Source organism: Falco punctatus, assembly GCF_963210335.1.
Source record: "Falco punctatus genome assembly, chromosome: 14".
In the NCBI taxonomy this organism is placed as follows: Eukaryota; Metazoa; Chordata; class Aves; order Falconiformes; family Falconidae; genus Falco; species Falco punctatus.
The window spans coordinates 5024094-5043901 of record NC_137594.1 but is presented as its reverse complement, the minus strand read 5'-3'; the positions used below and the strand labels follow the sequence as shown (position 1 = coordinate 5043901).

Sequence of the window (19808 nt, the reverse complement as noted above, 5' to 3'; positions counted from 1 at the left end):
TCGAGTGCCACAAGCAATAGACGTAGCTGCACATAGTCTTTTAAAATCACTTTTCCCCTGCTTGTTTATTCCTCTTCCTTCATGAGAGCCAGAGAAAAATGCGTGAAAATTGATAATGTGTATAGAAATAATTTACCTGGTTTACATATGGTTTAAGTCAGTTTATGATGTCTCTCTGTGAAATAATGACTGTCCATTTGCGTTCAAGGGCTGAGTAAGTATTTCCCAGTGAAGCACTAAAGTCACAGTAAACTAAGACTTGGATTTGCTCTGATAGATGAAAGTAAATTATTATTTCTGTGGTATGACAATATAATCCCATATGTGTGCCATGGTGCAAGGACTATGAAGTGGTGCCATCATCTTATACGTTAATCTACCTGGTCTGGTCTTTTGTTTTTAGATTAGTTGAAAAATGAAAGATCGACTCCTTTCTTCTCTCCTACTAAATTGACTTTGCAGAATGCTTTTCTCAGCGTTTGAGAATTGCAGGTTAGGCATTGTGTTTAATTTTTTGTTCTTACTTGTGAGTCTAATTTCCCCTCGATATCAATGTATATAAAAAGGGCATAAACATCTCTGTGAGAATGATTTCAAAGTGTAACCTGAACAATGTGCACTGTCAATCTATACCATAGACATAGATTTCTCTGCTATCAGGATTATTTAGCAGTGATTGTGCACTTCTTAAAGAAGTTTTGACATATGTACAGTTCTACAATAAAAGAAAGCTACTGATCTTGGAGATGTTCTCTGTCAGTAGCAAGTGTTAGTAAGCGTGCCATTGCAAAGCCCCGTGCTGACAGCCGTGGATTCGAATGGTGAGATGAATTTAAGCAGGCAAGCCTGCTCATCTCCAGGGAAGGGGGAAAAAGGCGAGGCAGATAATTAAAAGTTCCAATTCTCTGCATCATCTAAGAAATACCTAGTTAATGGAGTATGAATATTTCAGGTTTTCTCTATCAAAAACACCTCTGATTTCTGCCATTAAAATATCTTAGCGTATGTCGTTCCCCTTGTTTTCTAAATTTATTTATTTGCAGAATGCGTTTTGATTCCTAATTTTAGTTTTTGCTCCAAAGATTCCTTATTTCATTCACTGTGGTCATACAGATTTGTGCCTATGGGTGGCAAACCTGTGGAATTTCTATTGCTTGTCAGATGCAGCAATATCACCTTCATAAGCATTACTCAGAATCTGGACTGTGTAGGGAAAAGATATTGATTCCCAGTTGGATTGGGACTGACTTTAAGAAACACAGTTGTTGAAGTTCTGCATATATCTATGTATTTTCATGGAAGGAAAGTCATATTAATTAATGTAACAGTTGATATTTTTTTTATGCTAGAAAAGCCAAGAAAGTATAAAGATTTGGTTATCAAAACCAACAATCCAAAAACTATTATCTGAATTTTTCTCCTTGACCTACTTACTGATTTTGCTGAATTTCTCTGAACTATGTTGCCATTAAAATTATAGGACATAACCAATGAGTCACTGAGAACTCGAACCTGCTTTAAGTATTGTGTGTAACCAGTTAGGTAACATTAACGTGTTTTCAGTCTACCACATCTCACAGCTGGCTGCAAAAGAACTCTCAAATCTTGACTGTAACTAGGTCGTAATCTAAATAGAATTTTCCCAGTTGTTTTACCATACCTGGATGGCCAAAACCTGGAAGGTTTTTAGCCAAAAGCAAGACTATGTTTTTTCTTACTCTCCATGTGCAGGAAAGAGCAGAAATAAGCTAGACTGGCTTGGGAATGGGGCATGATCATAGACAGCAACTATGTAGAAGGAAGTGGCTGTATAAGTTAGAAGAAAATAATGCAAATGTACTGAAAATCTGGGAAATGGTGGAATGATTCACAAAGGGCTGATGTGACTACCTGTATGTCCTTTTGCTAAAACAACAGGAAAGCATAAAATAGCATTTTTGAAAGATACTTTTAACACTGGCAGGTATTATTGAAACACATAGCTACTAGCCGTGAAAAAAAGACTAGTATATGAGAACAGCATCTGCAATTAAGGGTAGTGTAAAAATGCATGTATAAAGGCAACAGCTACTCGCTAGTTTGGGTCTGGCCAAAATGTTTTCCAACAAGTATCTACAGACAGGCATGTTTAGAATTTGGGTCTAGGTCCAGGACTTCATATTTATAGAGAGTATATATCAAACCGCATGGTTTTCAGACCGTGCTGCTATAGATCATCAGAATCCTTACTATGATTATATAGGTAAAATAAAGGCTAAGCAGGCACGATACAGACTGTTGAATGAGCTATTACACTAAATAACAATGACCACAGGCAAGCAATGTTTTGTGTCTGCAAGAAGCAATAAATTTGTATTGTGTGCTGTGTGAACAATATGCATCACCCCCAATAAATCATGTATCTGTTGAAAATGTGCAGGTGAATGCAAACAAACAGAGAATTAGTAATGTTACTTTTTTATTATTATTTTCAACCTATAACAACTGAGATATGCCTAACTGCAGGGAGATATTTTTAGTTATTTTTCTATATAAAACTTGTAGGGTGAGCTGATGATTATTTGTAATCAGGAAATTCAGTTACTAGATATAACATCATAAATGCATTTCAAGAACCATGAATAGTATATAGAAACCATTTGTGCCATTGTCCACATCTAGACTGAATTTATTCTTTGAACATTGCATATCTGAATCAGATTCAAATTACTTATCTCTCTGAAAAACATGGCTTACTTTGTAAAAATTCCTAAAGGCAGCTGTACTTTTGAAGCAATTTTCTTTCTTATTCTTCAGCTTGAAGTGTTTTTGCAGACTGAGAAAGAATTTCATTTAAAAGCTCAAACAAGCTGGCAAAATGTATTACACTGAAAAAAATATGACTCCAAGTATTTGTAAGACTCAAAAGCACATACCTTGAGCTCTAGCTATTTGTCTGCACACGATTAGCAGTGAACTTTCATGGTGTCAGCTCTTCTCTGATCTACTGACGTTAACATTTCAAAGAAACTCAAGGCAGAGGTAGAAACATCATCCTGGAAACAAGAACTGCACGCTCATATTGACCAGCTAAATAATGTAAGCATCAAGTTTAATCTTACTCTAAAACACACCCCTTTAAAACTTGGTTAACACCGACTTTCACAGCTATACCTACATCTATAATTTCCTGTGAAAATTCTGCGAGGATAGTGAGCTTTGGACTATGGATGTTGTAAAAGGGAAGGAGCAGACAGAACCAGTAATTTTTCATGAGCACACCCCGTTGTGTGGACAATGTTTGTTCTGCTGTGATCACTCCCAGAAAGAAAAGGAACCTGTTCGAGTTGGATCACATTTCTTAGATTCATTAACCTATTTTTTAAAAAAAGTATTTAATTCCCTCTACAGATTCAAACTTTTTTAGAATTAAAAAATGAAAGAAATCCAGCAGGCCTCATTTTAATTATAACCCACCAATTTATTAATAGAACAGTAATGAAGTTTCTGAAATTTGATTTCTTAATCAGGGATCATTGTTATTTTTGTGCCAGATTTAAGAGTTTAATTTTGGGTGCTTCTTCTCAACCTCTGAAATTTTAATCAGAAGTTTCAAGTGTACATGTCAATGAAAAGTTAAAGGCCAAATTTAATAACATTTCCTACCTTGGGAAATTAAAAGAACCTCACTCTCTGAAATCCATTATTAACAGTAGATCTTAATTAAACACAGTTACAGTCCTCTGTATTTGTATGAAGGGACTGGTTTCAGTATTTTTCCCTTTCTTGGATTCAACAAGTCCAGGGTATTCAATAGTTAGACTTTTAAGTACATGTAAATAAGTTGTTTACTGCAGTGTATTTGTAATTTTTAATTAAAGCAACATTGTTCTGTGGTTTCATGGTTTATCATGGCAATATATTTTTATTACCTACTGTGCTCTTGGATTTTGAATTATTTATGTAAATACATTATTGCAATATTTATTCTCAGTAAGCAATGTGACTCAATGCTTCAGAAATATCTTCACAAGAAAAGTTTATTATAGCTCTAAAGCATATCTAATTTACTAAGCAGAATTAAAATGCAGTATTTGAAGCTGGCGAACTTAGAAACAGAACCCAAACTGCAGTGAGTTTCATGGGAATATGAAAGTGCCAAAAGTGGCATGGAAGCAATATATGCAAATAAGTTATATACGTGTCTATGTGTGTGTAATTTATCTGCACCTGAATCCTGCTACCCCACATAGCTGTGGTTTCTGGAAGCATAGGTACATTGTCTTAGTGGTGAAGTTTCATCTATAGAATGTCAATTTTTTTCTCAGAAGTTGACATCCTTTTATTCGATTCTAGTCTCCTTCTATCACCATATCATTAATTTAGTGGAATTACACAAATATGAAACCAGTAAACCTCCATTTGTTTGAGATGAATCATTTCAGATTAGAATAGCCTGTGCTGGATCCAGCTGCCCAGCTGCTCGTTGAACCCACAGCCTGGACATTCGACTAAGTAACATGCTGTTGTACCGGTTGTGAATGCGATAGCTCTGCTAGTCTGGAAATGGGAGCAAAGTCATATTTATTATTGTCATCATTTCCAAATAACAGCTGCTGGTCTGCTTGAAAGGTGGATAGTCTCTGTTTCTCTCTACATAAAGTGCATTTTTCTATAGCGTAAGCTACGTGTATATAATAATGAGGCTTCATCCTTGGCCATGGGGATGGGTCAGGCTGGACCTAACAGACACTGAATTAAAAGAGATCGTGTTCATTTATTTTTCATTTCACCAAGAGCCACTGGATAATGGGATGGCCATTGCCTTTGGGACTGGGGACTTTTACTACTGGGCCACATTTTGCATGAGATCGCAGCATCGTAACTTTGAGGTCAGTGCCTATAGAGTTGGTGGAAGTTGGTGGAAACTTTCCAAACTCTTAATGGTGGAAACTATGATCTGCATGCTCTTTGTCAAAAAACTGACTGCCTAAAATTCTGTAAAATAGTGCTGAAATGGCACTGAAGTAGGATTTATAATTCAGTGAGTTTCTTACAGATCTCAAAATACTTGAGAAAGCTGGAGAACTCACTGGAAAAAGCAAGTTTATTTCTGTTACTTCTCTTTGTTGCTAATCACCACCATTACATGTAGGGAATATATAAGCCATGAATTGGAAAGACAATTCAAAAAACCTTTTTCATGTCTCTTGCCAGGATTTTTTCAGAGATCTCGAACCCCCTCTGAACAAGGATGAGGCTTCAAATCACATTCTTCACAAACACTTAAGGGATCAGATTTGCATGCTTAGTTGCACATTAAGTCTTTTTAAAGCACTTTTGTTGCAGGTGGAGGTCGATAAACTTGCTTTTTGGGATACGCTACAATCACTTACAGAACTACTGTATAATGAGAGAGGGATAGAACGCCTTAAAGAGTGAACGCTTATGAAGTAACACACTTAGTCATTGTTAAGCATGTCTCCTAGAGTCTGAAAGACTTCTCTTTGATACCCAACCACGGGAGATTTCTTTTCCTTGTGCAGACAGAAGAATAGTTCTATTGCTATAAAATGAATGGCTGGGCTATGCTCTCAGCAAGCAGCACCAGAGTTTTTCACTGTAAGTTACACCCAAGAGCATCTCAAGTTGGCTCTGTAGTTTTATTTATGGCCCGTCTGAAACCGGCCACTGGGAATTTGTAACACATCTCTAGACCTGAAGTTGCTGTATGTTGGACAGTGTATTGTTTTTCTTTACCTTTCTTTTTTTTAAGTTAGAAAGAACGCCAGGTAGAGAGGGAATCTGCTTGAATCAAAAAGTTTTTCCTCTTCTGTCTTTCCTGCAAAATTTTGAGACACAAAATTTCTTAACCCTAGGTAGCTGCCTGTATTGGGGTATCCAGCAAGCAATGCCAGAAAGGGAGATTTAATCACTTCTGAAAGGAAGAACTGGGCCCATTCCCTCATGCTACACAACTGCCACTTAAAATTGCAGGTACTTACCTGTCACCTGTTAGCTCAACAGTATTCTCCACAGCAGCCTTTGTACTGAAACTGTTTCACGAATGTGTTAATACTATCTGTGTAGTTAATCACTGGATACAGATGTAACTATCATAATATTAATATCTGAAGGGGAAAACCAATGGAAAAAAAAAGTGCATCTTCTGTTGTTGCTGTTGTCTGAACAAACTGACTCCTCCTTTTTGTTTACTGAACAAAGTGAACAAATCCCTGTTTCCCCATACAGAAAATGCTTTAGGCCTACAGCAAGGTCGGAAAGAAGCAAAGTTGCTTCTGAAGTGGTACTGTACCTCCTTTATTCTCCTCTCAAACCCATGGCTATGCTGATGTAACTCTGGAAGGGTGAAAATAGCTGAAGAGGAAAATCAGGCCCCATTTTTCCTGTGCAGAAGATGATTTGTAGCTGGTCGGCACTGTGCAGATATATCACTGAATCTGATTTAAGGTGCGGGGAGGAAGCAGCTGGTAAAAAATAATAATAAAATAAAAAAAAATTCTCTGTAGAAAATAAATGACTGGAGAAAAATCCCAGTGCTGAGAGAATTAAAACTGCCAAATCTGGAAGCCAGGTCCTATAAAAGCTGTGGACAGCATCTGACGCTGACCATTCAGGAAAGCCACATTCAACTCTGTCAGCTTTAGTAGCTGAGCTATAGTACTGCAGGACCTTCTTTTCCTCAGAGTAGTGAACAGATGCCAATAGTCTTCTTCCCAAAGTCTATTATTCAGTCCTTTTATCACTCACAGGCATTCCCTGGCTTCTCTAATTTACAGCCAACCTGTCGACACCTCCCTTCTTGCACCCTGGAGATCCCCAGGGCTCCTTGATTTCTCAGTTGCTTCTGGTATTGCTCCTAGTGGTGAACTCCTCTAAGTCTCCCTTGTTTCTTTTTGCCCTCTTCTTACTGATATTCTCTGTGTTGGAGCAGATGTCAGGCCTCTTCTCTCCTTGTCTGCTTTTGTATATCTTAATTTTTAGTACTTAAGGCCAACCCCATCTAACCAGTTGATGCTAAACTTTGCCATGCCAGGTTTTGCCTTGTGGGGAGTTGGGGAACTCCCACACTTACTTTATCTATGCTAACATCTTGTCTTACTGCTTTGTTCCTCCTAGTAGTTGCCAAGGTTGGGGGAAAGATTAGTGTACATAAACAGGTTGCTATAGCACCTATTTTTTCCTTATCCTCTCCTAGTAGAAAAGAGACAGCAAATTTTCACCCAGACTGAATGAAGCAGTTCCCTGGAAGAACAGGCTCCCTTTACTTAGAAGAAAAAGATTAATCCCTCTCCCTTTGATTAGTCCCTGAAATAGCAGAAGTGTCCGAGTTAAATTATTAAAGACTACCTAAAGCAGATGTCCCAGGGATTCTCAGCCCAGCAATTCACATTTTTGCAGGGAGCCTAGCTACCTGAAGCCAGACTTTATCACTCCTGACAATACTTGTCAGAAGATCGTTTTCCTAAAATTTTCCATCTGCCCTGCTCTGTTGGCATAAATCAGACTTAATATGTTGATATTAAAGCTATAGATGATAGAATTGAGAATCTGTGTATCCATGTAATCAAATAAGCCATAGAAACCAATTTTAACTTCCCTTGATACTACCTTAAGAATCCCAAATTCTTGATTAATAAGGATGAATGTAACATTTAAGGGGAGTTTAATTAGACCCTCTGTCTTTATCCTGCATAACAATATTTTGCCACATTATGATTTCAACCATGTCAGCACTCAGAATGAATGGCTGTGAACTGTAAAATTATAGGGTGCATTTTTCATGTCACTGACTAAACAATATTGCAGATCTTCTTGAGAAATATAACAAAAGTGTATATCAGTCACAAGTTATGCTTGCATTGGAAGTCGGATCTTGACAATAACTCACTATGTCATTTACTGTTCTCTTCTAGTTCCAGAAAAGGCAGGATTTTGCCTCTGGAAGAAGTAAAGAGTATCTTAATTATGCTAAGTTAGCTATCAAGTTTGAGGACACTGTGTGAGGAGGCAAGTTGATGGGGACAGGCATGATATGAATTTCTGTTAATGTTTTAAAGCCACTGAATTCTTGAGTCCCATTCAGCCAAGTTAGATCACACGTGCACACCCATACGTGGTTACAATTTTCAGTGGTGCTTTGACAGAAATATATTTGGACTTGTAATGTGTAAGACTGTAGATCCAGTGACCAGTGTTATTTTATACAAAGGCAAATGCTGGAAAACTGAGCACTCAAAAGTTTTGCAGAAAGGCTGGTAATGTGTTTACGCCAGATTCCTGACATCGAGTGGGAGTATATAATTAAGCCGTACTTGTTGTGGAGTTCATCACTTCTGTCTTTAAAGCAGGTATAGATATCAGATGATAACAGAGCAGGTGTTGTCTGGCAATTCATGTCCTGACTGGAAAAGGGAAATGCTGTAGTACTTTCATGGCTTCTTGCCCTGCTGGGAAGATATGAGATGCTAGTGTTACGGCTGTATTTCATTAATTTGCCATCTCCAGAATAAGGACAGAATAAATCATGGACACACTCAGTTCAGTGGCAAAGCTCCCACTGAATCTGGGTGTAGGATCTGATCCCAGAGGAGAAGCTTTCCCAAAGACATACAACTCCTGTTGTATGTCTACAGCCACTGCTCAACTGCAAGGCATGCCTAGTTCTGTGCATTTCGAGGCATAAAGAACCCCATCTTCTTTCAGACTCACATACGGTTATTCTTGGAGTGGAATTTAAGTTCAGTGAAGAAATTGTCAGAAGGTTTAAGCACTCATTTTTACTAAATGGAGCTCTGCAATGTTACTGTAATAGGAAAAAAGTCTTGTAGAGTTCAATTGGAATTTTTCTATTAACTTAATAATAAGGATGCCAATTTCTGTAAAATAGTTTCTGAGTAAGAGTGAAATTATGCACTTTGTTAAGCAGCAGTAACCCTGCAGATTCATTCTGGGTTCAAATGCGAATTACTAGGGACTGACTTCTTCCTATTTTATGACCATTATGCTCTAGGTAAATATGCCTCGAGACATGCATGCCTACTCTTCATAGAGCTAGATAATTACTATCCATGTGATCCCTTGGGACAGCTCCATTGGGTAGTACTTAGCATAGCACTGCCTCGGAGATACTAACCTGTCTCACCCATATTTCATTGAACAGTCCAAACCCTGGAGAACCTTTTTACACGTTTACCTATTTTAGTGGGCCTGTCAGAGCAATGTTTCCCCTTTTTTCTTTCAAATGGGAAAATTCCAATAGAATTCTACCTGCCTAAGGCCCAGCCTCTCGAGAGATTCAGCTCTGGGCCACTGGTAGCATTTTATATATAAAAAATAAATGCAGCCACAGAGTTTATCTGATAATGCTTCAGGGCTAAAACAAGAAATTTTTGTATTGGTAGGGCACAAGGTTTGCAGCTTCAAAACAGAGCACTCAAAAGTTGCTTCTGGCCCTGGAAGCTTCTAAGTTATTACCTTGTGTTTTAAACACATTTTAGTAGAGAAAGAAAACACCATTGTCTTGGGTTTACTTATCTCCATGTCAATTGTGTGAAATTAGTTTGACTCCTGGAAACTGCCACAGAGTTTAGGCATTTAAGTACAAGGAAAAAAAAAAGACAAAAAAGCCGTAATAGCTTTAATCATGGTGAACTGTAACCCTTTGAATGAGTCCTTCTTTGTGCAGTTAAGTGATTTTTTTCATTTCAGCTTCTGTCATTTCAGGAAAAAAAATAGCATATACTTTTAGTTTTAAAGGTCTTGAGGCTCCCATTTTTTGTCTGTCAAATTGAAACATTAAAATTCATCCCACAGTCATACTACGGGCATGTGTGGAAGGCAGCTGGCAAAACATTCCGGTCCCTAACAGCAAGGGAAAAGTGCATAAGAAGTTTAACTCTTGGGCATCCAATCCATGGTTAAATAGCACAGAGTAACTGGGACATAATAGTGAATACGAAGCTTAGGAGACAATTCAATACTTTTGATTTTTAGAGCACTATATATTGTGTGCACTGAACATGACAGATATCAAGCAGAAAATAAAACTATATGTGAACCAAATAGTGGAAGACTGTTGGTAAAGTATTTGCCTCACCAGTCCCACACTGCAGTCGGGGAAGGCTCAGATATAAAGTATCTGAGCATCTGTCAGTGTGGCAAACTAAGGTTAAACAAACACCGGTAATTCTTCTGTTTCCTGTCCTTTCAGCACCTAACCCCATAACACCTAGCGAGTGTCTTTTTGTGTCATAAACAAATACTTACATGGAGCTTTTTCCTCTAACTTCACATTTTCCATAATTGGCCAGCAGATTTCTTAAATGACACACATTTGTCATTTTGCTTAATGTACTACTGAAAGGGTCTTGGCTATTATGATGACGAACATGATATAAAAATTGTGCTGTATATGAAGTAGATTGGTTGTAGGCAGTATATCAAAGGAAGCATTCAGGTGCACACAGGTCAATTAACAAAAAAAATGCTTTTTGACCTCCAAAGGAATAGTACTGAGAAGTGTTCAGCACAAACTTACCTTTTAGCAAATAAAGGATAATTTTCCATGTAAAGAACATCCTGTAGTTTTTCTTTGAAAAACACGAGGTTTTTTCGCAGGTCATATATCATATGTTGAAATATATACAAAAGCCCCATTTTCTTAATCTTTGTGACATGCTGTTCGAATATCTAGCAGAATTTAATCTCTGTCAGTATTCTCTATTTATATCTACAGGTATAGGACCAAATTTGTTTTGCTGTAACATTAGTTAGACAAGGGATGTTACAATGAATATCCCTGGAGTGAATACAGCTGTGTGTGGAATCTGACTTCTAATGGTTTTGCTCAACAAGTGAAAAGTCGTATTTCGTTTTTCTAACAACCCTCAAAGGCAGAAAGAGGAGGGAGGGGAAAATGCAGCACAGCAACCTGTAACAAATGTAACAACCTAGACTTGACAATATTATATATAAAAGAACTAAGACATGGTTATACACAATCTTGAAAAGTTATAAGAGCAAGAGAGGGAAGAGGGAAGTCCGTGGGTTTTAAAGTGCATTTGGACAGCTTGAATGTCTGTGAATCTGATTCATAGACATTAGAAAAGGTAAATCACACTTCCATTTTTCATGGTTATTAAAGAGAGTGAGTTAGGCAATCAAAAGAAACTGGCCTAAAATAAAGGAAAAGATGTGACATGATGCCACGTCAACGTTTAGGACAGAAAGCAGTTGCATGTGTTTTGTATAGTTCAGCGTACTCAGTCAAATAAAGCTCAGATAGAGATTGCCTGTTATTACAAAAAGAATGAAAGGGAATTAATTAAGTTTCTTCTATAAGAACTGCACCCGTGAAGAGCATAGTGTATTCAAAATCAGCCAGAAAAAGTGAAAACTTAATTTGTGTTATCATTAGCAAGGAATAACTTTGCCTTTTTCTTTATGTTATCAGATTGGATGGTAGTGTGAGTTTTTCGTGAATATTATCTACTCATGTTATCACACATCCTACAGAACTTCTCACCTGCCCTTTCTTTCTTTGTTATTGAATGTTAAAAGGTTGGAAAGTATTTTTTAATCGGTGGGTATTAACTCCTCTGGGCTACAAAACTGTCAAGAGAGTCTATTTTCCTACTACAAATACAGTTATTTTAAACAAAGCTACACTAAAAGGTAAAACATCTTAATTGCTACAATAATAACACCAGTGACATATTTTATGGAATTAGTTGACTTCTATTTATATAGGAACAAAGTTATTTTGTTAGCTTTTCACTAATTTATAAAACCCTATGAGAATTTCCAGTTCTTCCAGATAAATTCAGACCATTAGTAAAATTTTAGACAGCCTTGCATATATGTTTCAAATAGATATTGACATGAAATTAACATTATCATGTTCGTGTATTGTAATATGCAACTGAAAATATAATCTGATGCTCAGCAATGGTAAGGGTATTTTTTTTTACTAGGACATCAATTTAGTGCAAGTTTTTACATCACTGCCTCTATAATTTTTCAAAATTAATGCCTACGCGGAGTAATTCTCTCATATCTGCATAAATAACTCACAGAATTTCCTTAAGAAATCCTTCATGGACAGACTTATTTACATGCACTTGTGTGTGTATATATTTTTATGAAAAAACACTAAGAATTAGGAGGAAATATAAGAAAATGTAGGCTACTAAAAAAAAGGTTAATAAAACCCTTTTCTTTAAAAAACAAAAACAAACAACATCAAACCAGCCAAAACAACATCCTTATTTCCTGCTCTTGCACTGACCTTTAGGGAATTCAACTTTCATAATAGATGCTTAGTAGATTAAATAGGGAAGGAGTTAACTATCTCCTAACTCACTCACGGGTTAGCACCCAACTGTGACCAAAATCCATTCTGATTGGATTCTGTTTCATTCTAAAATATTTTGAGTGTGTTTGGAACTCCATATATCTCCTCCTTAGGGGTAGCATTTTGGAAGTCCACGTGAAGGGCTTGAGTTAGGATAAGCCTTTTATTCCCAATTTCCTCCTCCCAGTGCCGTGTACCAGCAGGAACTTGAATTTGCTTTTGTCCAGCTCCCTGCTTCAGGGATCCGGTGGCAGGCCAGGGAGACACATAGGAACATTTTGGTGGTTTAAAGCTGGCAACGATGTTGTGGTTGATGAGTACGGGGGACGGTTTAGTGAAATCATCCTGCCTTGCTGATAAAACTCAACCCACCCCAGAGGTACAGAAACCTGTAATGGGAGATGTGTAACTGTATGAGCTCGGGTCCGTGTGACAGGACGTGCCTGGGACAGCGCTCGGCAGGGTCAGTGGAGTCTGCAGGTGCTGGCAGCAGCAGCAGCGTGCGGCATTCTGGGGTGGCAGGGGAGGCTGAGGGGTGATGCTCCAGGCTGCTGTGGGCTCGCACACCTCTCCCGGTTGAACAAATCCTCTCTAAGAGATGTCAGTTGTTAATTCAGTTGTTACTGTGAACCGGTAACATGAAATATACTTCTGGGGATCAGCTCTGTATTCAGCAAAGACTACAAATAATGGCTTAGGCAGTGCTCTAATGTGAGAAAAAGCAAGATTTTTTTGCCTGGATCAGGTTCAACACTACCCCCAGGATCAACATTCTCCTTTCACTTTGGTGAAGTCTGGATTCTAACACGGATCTTTGCCACTTAGGATTATGCCTGTCAAATATGTGAAATATACTCTTATAATAATAAGATTAGCAATCAATATCTCATTAAAATGAACTTCTGGAGAGGGAAACCTGCACCAGCTGTGTATTTTATACCAGCTGTCCCATACATGCAGTTAAACAGAGCTGGAGGGGACAGTGTCGCATGCCTGATGGGGAAAGGAGAGGGAACACGCAGGAATTGGGGCTGTTTTTCCTGCCAGGCCCATAACTGTAACCTGCCAAGAAACTCTGAGGCTTGTCTAAGTCAGCAGAACATTATTGCTCTCTTATCATCTCTCGTGTTATGGTGCTCACCTTAGAAATAGCTGAATCTTAGAAATAAGTCCTGTGCAAGTTCAGCCAACTCAGGAATGCCCCAGCTCTGTCAGCACAGGAAACTACTTCCATTACTTTTCTGGCAGTCTCAGCTTCTTCACAGATTTTCTTTCTGAATTGCTACTTATTGCATGGTCAATTTGTTGTGTGTTAAATTTTGTCCGTCCTTTTTTTTTTGTCCCCTTTTTTTCTTTGTCTTTTCTTGCTAAGCTAAGAAAAAGCTAGTGAAGATATTTATGCTGGTTTATCACAGTAAATACACTTTTATTTAAACTTTGTGGCTGAAATACCCTATATAGTCAGGGGAGCCCTAATTTACTTTTTTTTTTTTTAAGAAAAAAAAAAAAAGAAAATATAAATTTCATGGAATTAGGACCCGGGTCTCAAATAACTTTGAAGTATTTGGCCTTTATAATGAAATTTTTGTTTCAAAGAGTTACTTAAGAAAATTGCCATGTGATTGATGTGTTACCTTTTTTGTGAATCACTGGTCTGTCCTTTACTGTGGTTATGTGTTATTCATAGCAGATACTTCACGTTTTTGTTTGAGATGAGTATTTCCCACTTTGTCCAAGACAGGGACTCAGCCCCTTGTTCTTCATAGCTTGGAACCTTTCACTTTATCTTTTCTGACCTTGACTTGACAGACTGAGCAGACATTTCCTTTGTGGCATCTCTTTTACAACTTTAACTAATGTTGTCTGGTGATTTCAAGGTTGAGGTTTGTGAGTCTGAAACTTATTTTTTAACAAAAAGTCCATCTTGTCAATATTTCTGCTTCCTGTGGCTATGGTCCAGATTTCTGTGGTAGAATAGATTTCACCAAGCCACTACATTTTCAAGGTCCCATTAACTTTTAATTAATTGTCCATTCAGTAGTGTTTACAGTCTTTCAACTCCGTTAACAATTCATAAGATTCCTTTCTTTGGAATTGCACTGTTTTGGCTAATACCTACTTCCTGACTTCTGTTGTAGTTCACCTCCCTCCCTGCTCCCCCTTTATTTTTCCCAGGTATTAATTTAAAACAAAACCAAAACTATAGTTCATAAATCCTGGGCTCATTTTTCCCTAGTAAAAGTTGCGGTCCTTAAAAAAACACTGACAAAACCATCACCTTTCACCTTGAGGATCATAATTTAATCTTCTGCTAGGGGTAATTATTTTCTTTATAAGCAGCATGACAAAAATACTTCACACTTTTTCCTCTTTCAAATTCCTGTGTAGGTTCTCCCACATAAATCAAGGGAGCATTTTAGTTTTAATTCATGTGAAATTCCTAGTTTCAGCACTCTTTCCTAGCATTTTCTCTAGCAGTGAAGAGATAAAAATTACTGCATGCAGTAAGGGATAAGACAGGGGAAAGTCATGCTATTAATAATTCTGAATGCCTAGAGATAAGCCAGGAGCTGTGGTCCCAGAGATACCACGTGTGTATGTTCATTTAGACACCTCCTTCCGTTTGTGTCATTTGTGAACATTCTTCACTTCCCAATGAACATCTGTAATTAACGGGAAAGGTTGTGCATGCTTACCATCAAGTCATTCTACTAAACCTGCAGAAACCAAGTGACAAGGTGTCCCCCTCCACCTGTCGTGGTGCTCTGGCCATGGGGAGAAGGGGCTCTGAGAGTTCTAGCCCTCTCCCCCCGAGTGACACGGAGTTCTTTCCTATCTCTGGAATGACCTAGTCCCACTGTTTTCTAGATTTATACTGCACTGTAATTCTTTGAAAATTTTTTATGAGAAAAAGGCAACAAAAGAGGCAGGTGAGTGTGACAGAGCTGGAGTAGTGCGAGGGCAGGGCTGCACGAACGGCCGGTTCGAAAGGCGTCGGTGCTGCCGAGGCCTTAGCCTGGCACGGGGTGGAAACGGTGCTAAAATGATTATTCAGCATATACACCAATTCGTTATGCTTTCCTTTTGGAAATTAATTTGCAGACACCTTAATTCCCTCCCTTCCTTATGAGATGAGTCCCCCAGTTAATAGGTGTTAATGGGGGCCAGGACTGGATCGTGTGAGTACGTTTGTGTCACGGGCTCAGCTGCAAACCTGCCCCGCAAACCTGCCCTGCCTCTCTGGGGGTGCAGCCGGGCCCGGGCGCTTTCTTTGGGACCTTAGAGCATTAGCCAGGGCAAACTGGAGGCGTTACGGCAACTGGCAGAAGTAAATCCCTTGCTGGGACCAGCCAGCTCCCGCCAGTAGGATCCACCGTCCAACAGGAGCTGTATCAATCCGGACAGACTAATGCTTCACAGTAGCGAGCCACTTTGCACCTATTTTCTGCCCATCCCTTAGGAAAAAAATAACTTGCACGGAATCTGTAGAAATGTGCTATTTCATGGCTGTGTTCAATAGTGTCATTTTAGTAGTGAATCTGCTGGGCTCTTCTAAAAAATTTCCTATCTTTTCAAGAGCTGCCGGGACCCCTGCTTGAAAGAGAAAGCAGCAAATGGATTTGCAGTGGGAGAAGCTGCTTTTGCTGGGAGTGCAGTTGCAAAGAACTGGCATGTGCAGAAACTTGAGAGTTTTACTGCCAAAACAGTCTCCAGGTAGTTTATAAAAGAACCTCCAGCTCATCTCACATTGATTAGTTTTTGAGTCACAATTGCTACAATGAAAAAAAACTTTTACTGATTTGCATGTGTTGACAATTATTCTAACAGTAACAACCTGATTATACTAGTGTGTTAATCCCAGATACGGTGTATTTTTCCCTAGCTTTAGGAATAATTCAGATAGAGCCTCTGGGTTCATTTAACTATAGCCCTAATCACTTCTGATTAAAAAATACATAAATGAGCTTGTGGAATTTTTTTTGTTGTTAAACCTCAGCTTCTAGGATTTTTTTTTCCCCCTGAAGGAAAGAAACCTTGAAAATTAGATCTTGGTATAGAGGAATATTTGAAAGACTGTACAATAATAACAAAAAATATTTTCCTTTTCATAACATTTTATTTAACTGCCTCATGATTACAATATTAGTGTTTTCATTTGATTAATTGCTTTAGGTTTTTTGTTTGGGTTTTCTTATTGTTCTAGTTGCAATGACTCTCCTGTTATTTTCCTCATGTTTACCAAAGGTTTTACATCTATTGTTTCACCACACAAGTAACTAATTAGTCAACCATTTTCTCATCAGGTACTTCTCAGTGGCAGGGAACTAGAAACTGAATTTCATCTAATTTTTCATTCTGTTTTTATCATATCATTGTAGATAGAGAACTGTAGTGAAAGCCAACCTGCTAAATCACAAATGTGACAAACAAAATAATGCTGAAGGGATGAATCTTTTTGCTCAGAAGGTGAGGTGGGGTGCATAATTTTAAAAATGCTCTGCAGGTGGAAACAGAGCCAATACTACCTGTAAGTGTGGCTGCAGCCCTGCAAACTGTTCCTTCGGAGCACAGGAATTGGTGCCAGTACTAAAATCTACCAGAGTCCCAGACTGAAAAAATATTTGGTCACTCATGTCTGAGCAAAGGAGCTCGTTACCTTCTAAGTGTGATGCAGAGTAGCACCAACATTTCTTTTTGTAACACTGACTCTAACTCTCACTGGCTCCCTCTGATTCTGTGAGTAGCAGGAGCCAATATTGGGTATATATTGATTTGTCATTAGCAGTAAGGATGAGCAGCTGAAGCTCTGTCGTTTGACCTTTCATGCTGTCCCGTATGCTCTGATTTGCCTGTACCAGCAATACTTCATTTTTAATTGAATGAGACAAAAAACATTTCTGTGAGAGGTGTGCTACTTAATTCTCTCTGCTGGGTCTGCGCTAGGCTTGGAGAGAAGGCACAAAAAAATTCCACAAATAGAGATATCACAGCATTATAATCTCTTCCCAGCCCTATAAAATGGTATTTATACTCAGCCCAGTTAACTGCAAGAAAGATTGAAGTAAGCAAGATTTTTCTTATTTTTGTTTGCTTTGTTTTTAAGCAAAATCGTTCCTGCCAAGATCTCTTGTCTGTAGAAAATATACTTTGCAGGGAGGAGGGTTTAATTTTTATTATTTCTAGCTAAATATTTTTTAATTACAATTTTAAATAGGAATTTTACTTCTGTAAACTGGAAATGTTACATTACAGTGTTTCTAAGCGTAATGGCATATTGGTATAGACAAGGTAGTGTCTAGAGTTTCCATTTTGTTATTCCATCTACCTTTTTTAATATGTTGTATTGTAAAAGTGCACTTTTGGTTGTAAAAAAAATAATAATAGCTGGAATATTTTTGAAAAAATTGTATTACACTTTCAGCAGACTTTCCTGTGGCTTGTTGACATAAGGCAGGTATCAGTCAAAAGGCTGTAGCAGAGACAAGTTGTCCTCCAAAGCACTGGGCAGACTCTTTTTCTTGCAATAGATATCTGTATATTACTCATAAACTGAAAGGATGACTGAAAGAAGGCAGCTCCGACAGAAACTTGTTTACAGAATATTCCATGTTTATTATACAGAGGGGTTTTACTAAAAATTGCTGAGCTGCTTCAGTGGTATGCTCAGCCCTGTTGCACCACGGCATTCTCTGTAAAACACACGTTTCTTTAGGCCAAGCTGAAATTATTATTTCTTGAGACCTGAACCAATGGAAAAATTTATATTAACTACAAACGTCTGACCAAAACATGGATGTGTATAAACCTTAAGCCTTAAAAAGTCTTGTGCAGCACCACTGAATTTAGCAGTCTATAGGTCCTGTCCACGGTCCCTCCTAACAGATATGCATGTGCTTTGGAGAGGGTCATTACATTATTTCATGTGCCAGACTGGCACTGAAGCCAGCAAAGTATGATGCCAATTGAGATAGTGTTAGAATAAAGTATGTGCACGCCTCTGTTTGTCCATAAACTCCTAGAAACTTGAGAGATGCTTGAGGATCGCCCAGGAAAAAACTGCTGCAGTGAGTTACTGCAAAGGTTGCCATGCCCGACCTGAGAGCTAAGCTATGCACTGGTGCGTAGCTAATGAATTCACCCTGGAATATGTCCAGTTTATCAAAGGGAAACATGAATTTTCAGTGACCAAAAATGCACAGACAGACTTGTGGCAGAGCATTGATGGAGATTTTAATTTATTTTTTTAAATCCTACTCCAAGTTGACATTTCCAGCCTGTGAAAATACAGACGGTCTGCAAACCCATAAATCTGTTCCATGAAGCTGAAAAATGGCTATTGCATAAATCTTCTATCTTCAGTAAGTTTAAAAATGCATCCGACCTAATAACTTTCTCAACAATGTTGCCAGAAAATCTGATTAATTTCAGGTTTGAGATTTTGTTAATATGCTTGTTCTGATTAATAATAGCTTATTTCAGTTAAATTTGCTTTGTATATTTTAAAATCTTTTATTTTAAAGAAACTAGCCAAAGTAATTTGAGCACGTCCAAATCTCTGCTGGAGAGCACTGCAGGAGATATTTTACAGCCTACTGCACATTTAGCATATAGCCACACTTTCAGTGAGAGCATTTCAAGCCGAATTCAAACCATGCATTTTGTATGATGGTACATTTAATGGGAAAAGACGGCTAACTATGCTTAGTTTGCCAGCTGTAGTGCATAAGTGAAATATGAGGGCTGAAAAGTACAATCAGATGATGGTTTAGATTTCTTTTCCTTTCTGACTTTTTAATAGCATTTTTTGAAGATTGTTGGGAGCTTCTTAACTTCGTATTAATAGAACACATTTACAAAGGGTATGTGTATGTCAAGGTTTCGGCCAGACGCAGTTAAGTTTAAGATTCAAAACAGGTCTTAAAAACTGTCAGTGATCTTTTTGTGAAATCACAAAGTTAGGCATCTATTGTAGAAGGCAGTTTATGAAAGCCTTGAGGATCAGTGATTAACATGCACATCCATATTGACCAGAAAAGATCTGAAAAAAACCTTTTAATGGGCTCTCAGTACTGTCGCGTTTATCATTTCTCTTATAACCTGTATAACCTGGCCTGTAGTTGTTGAGATGAACACGTGCTTACACGTTGCCTCAACAACATTCGGTGATGAAGCACTTGTACTTCTGCTTTCTCTGTGAAATGAAATCCTCTGGTGCTTTTTAGTCCTTACCTGCAACAGCAATGCGTTTTTAGGCTGGGTTGGCAGCATGGTGGTTATGTATCTGGGCTAGCTTTAAGTTAGCTGGAACTAGTAACAGGCTGTTATTGCTGGCACTGAGCTTAAGCAGGATCTTTTTTTCATGTTGATTCATGTTACAGGGGTGAAAAGGAAAATGCTACAACTAAAGAACTGGTTCAGCTGGCTGGCTGGGTAGGGCTGCGTGTGTTGTTAT

At 38.1% G+C, this 19808-nt stretch overlaps 1 protein-coding gene across 2 annotated transcripts in view; it reads left to right on the top strand.

Moving 5' to 3' along the window:
* CDH13 (cadherin 13) overlaps positions 1-19808 on the top strand; it is a 509852-nt gene that overhangs the window by 448667 nt on the left and 41377 nt on the right. The window lies entirely within an intron of this gene.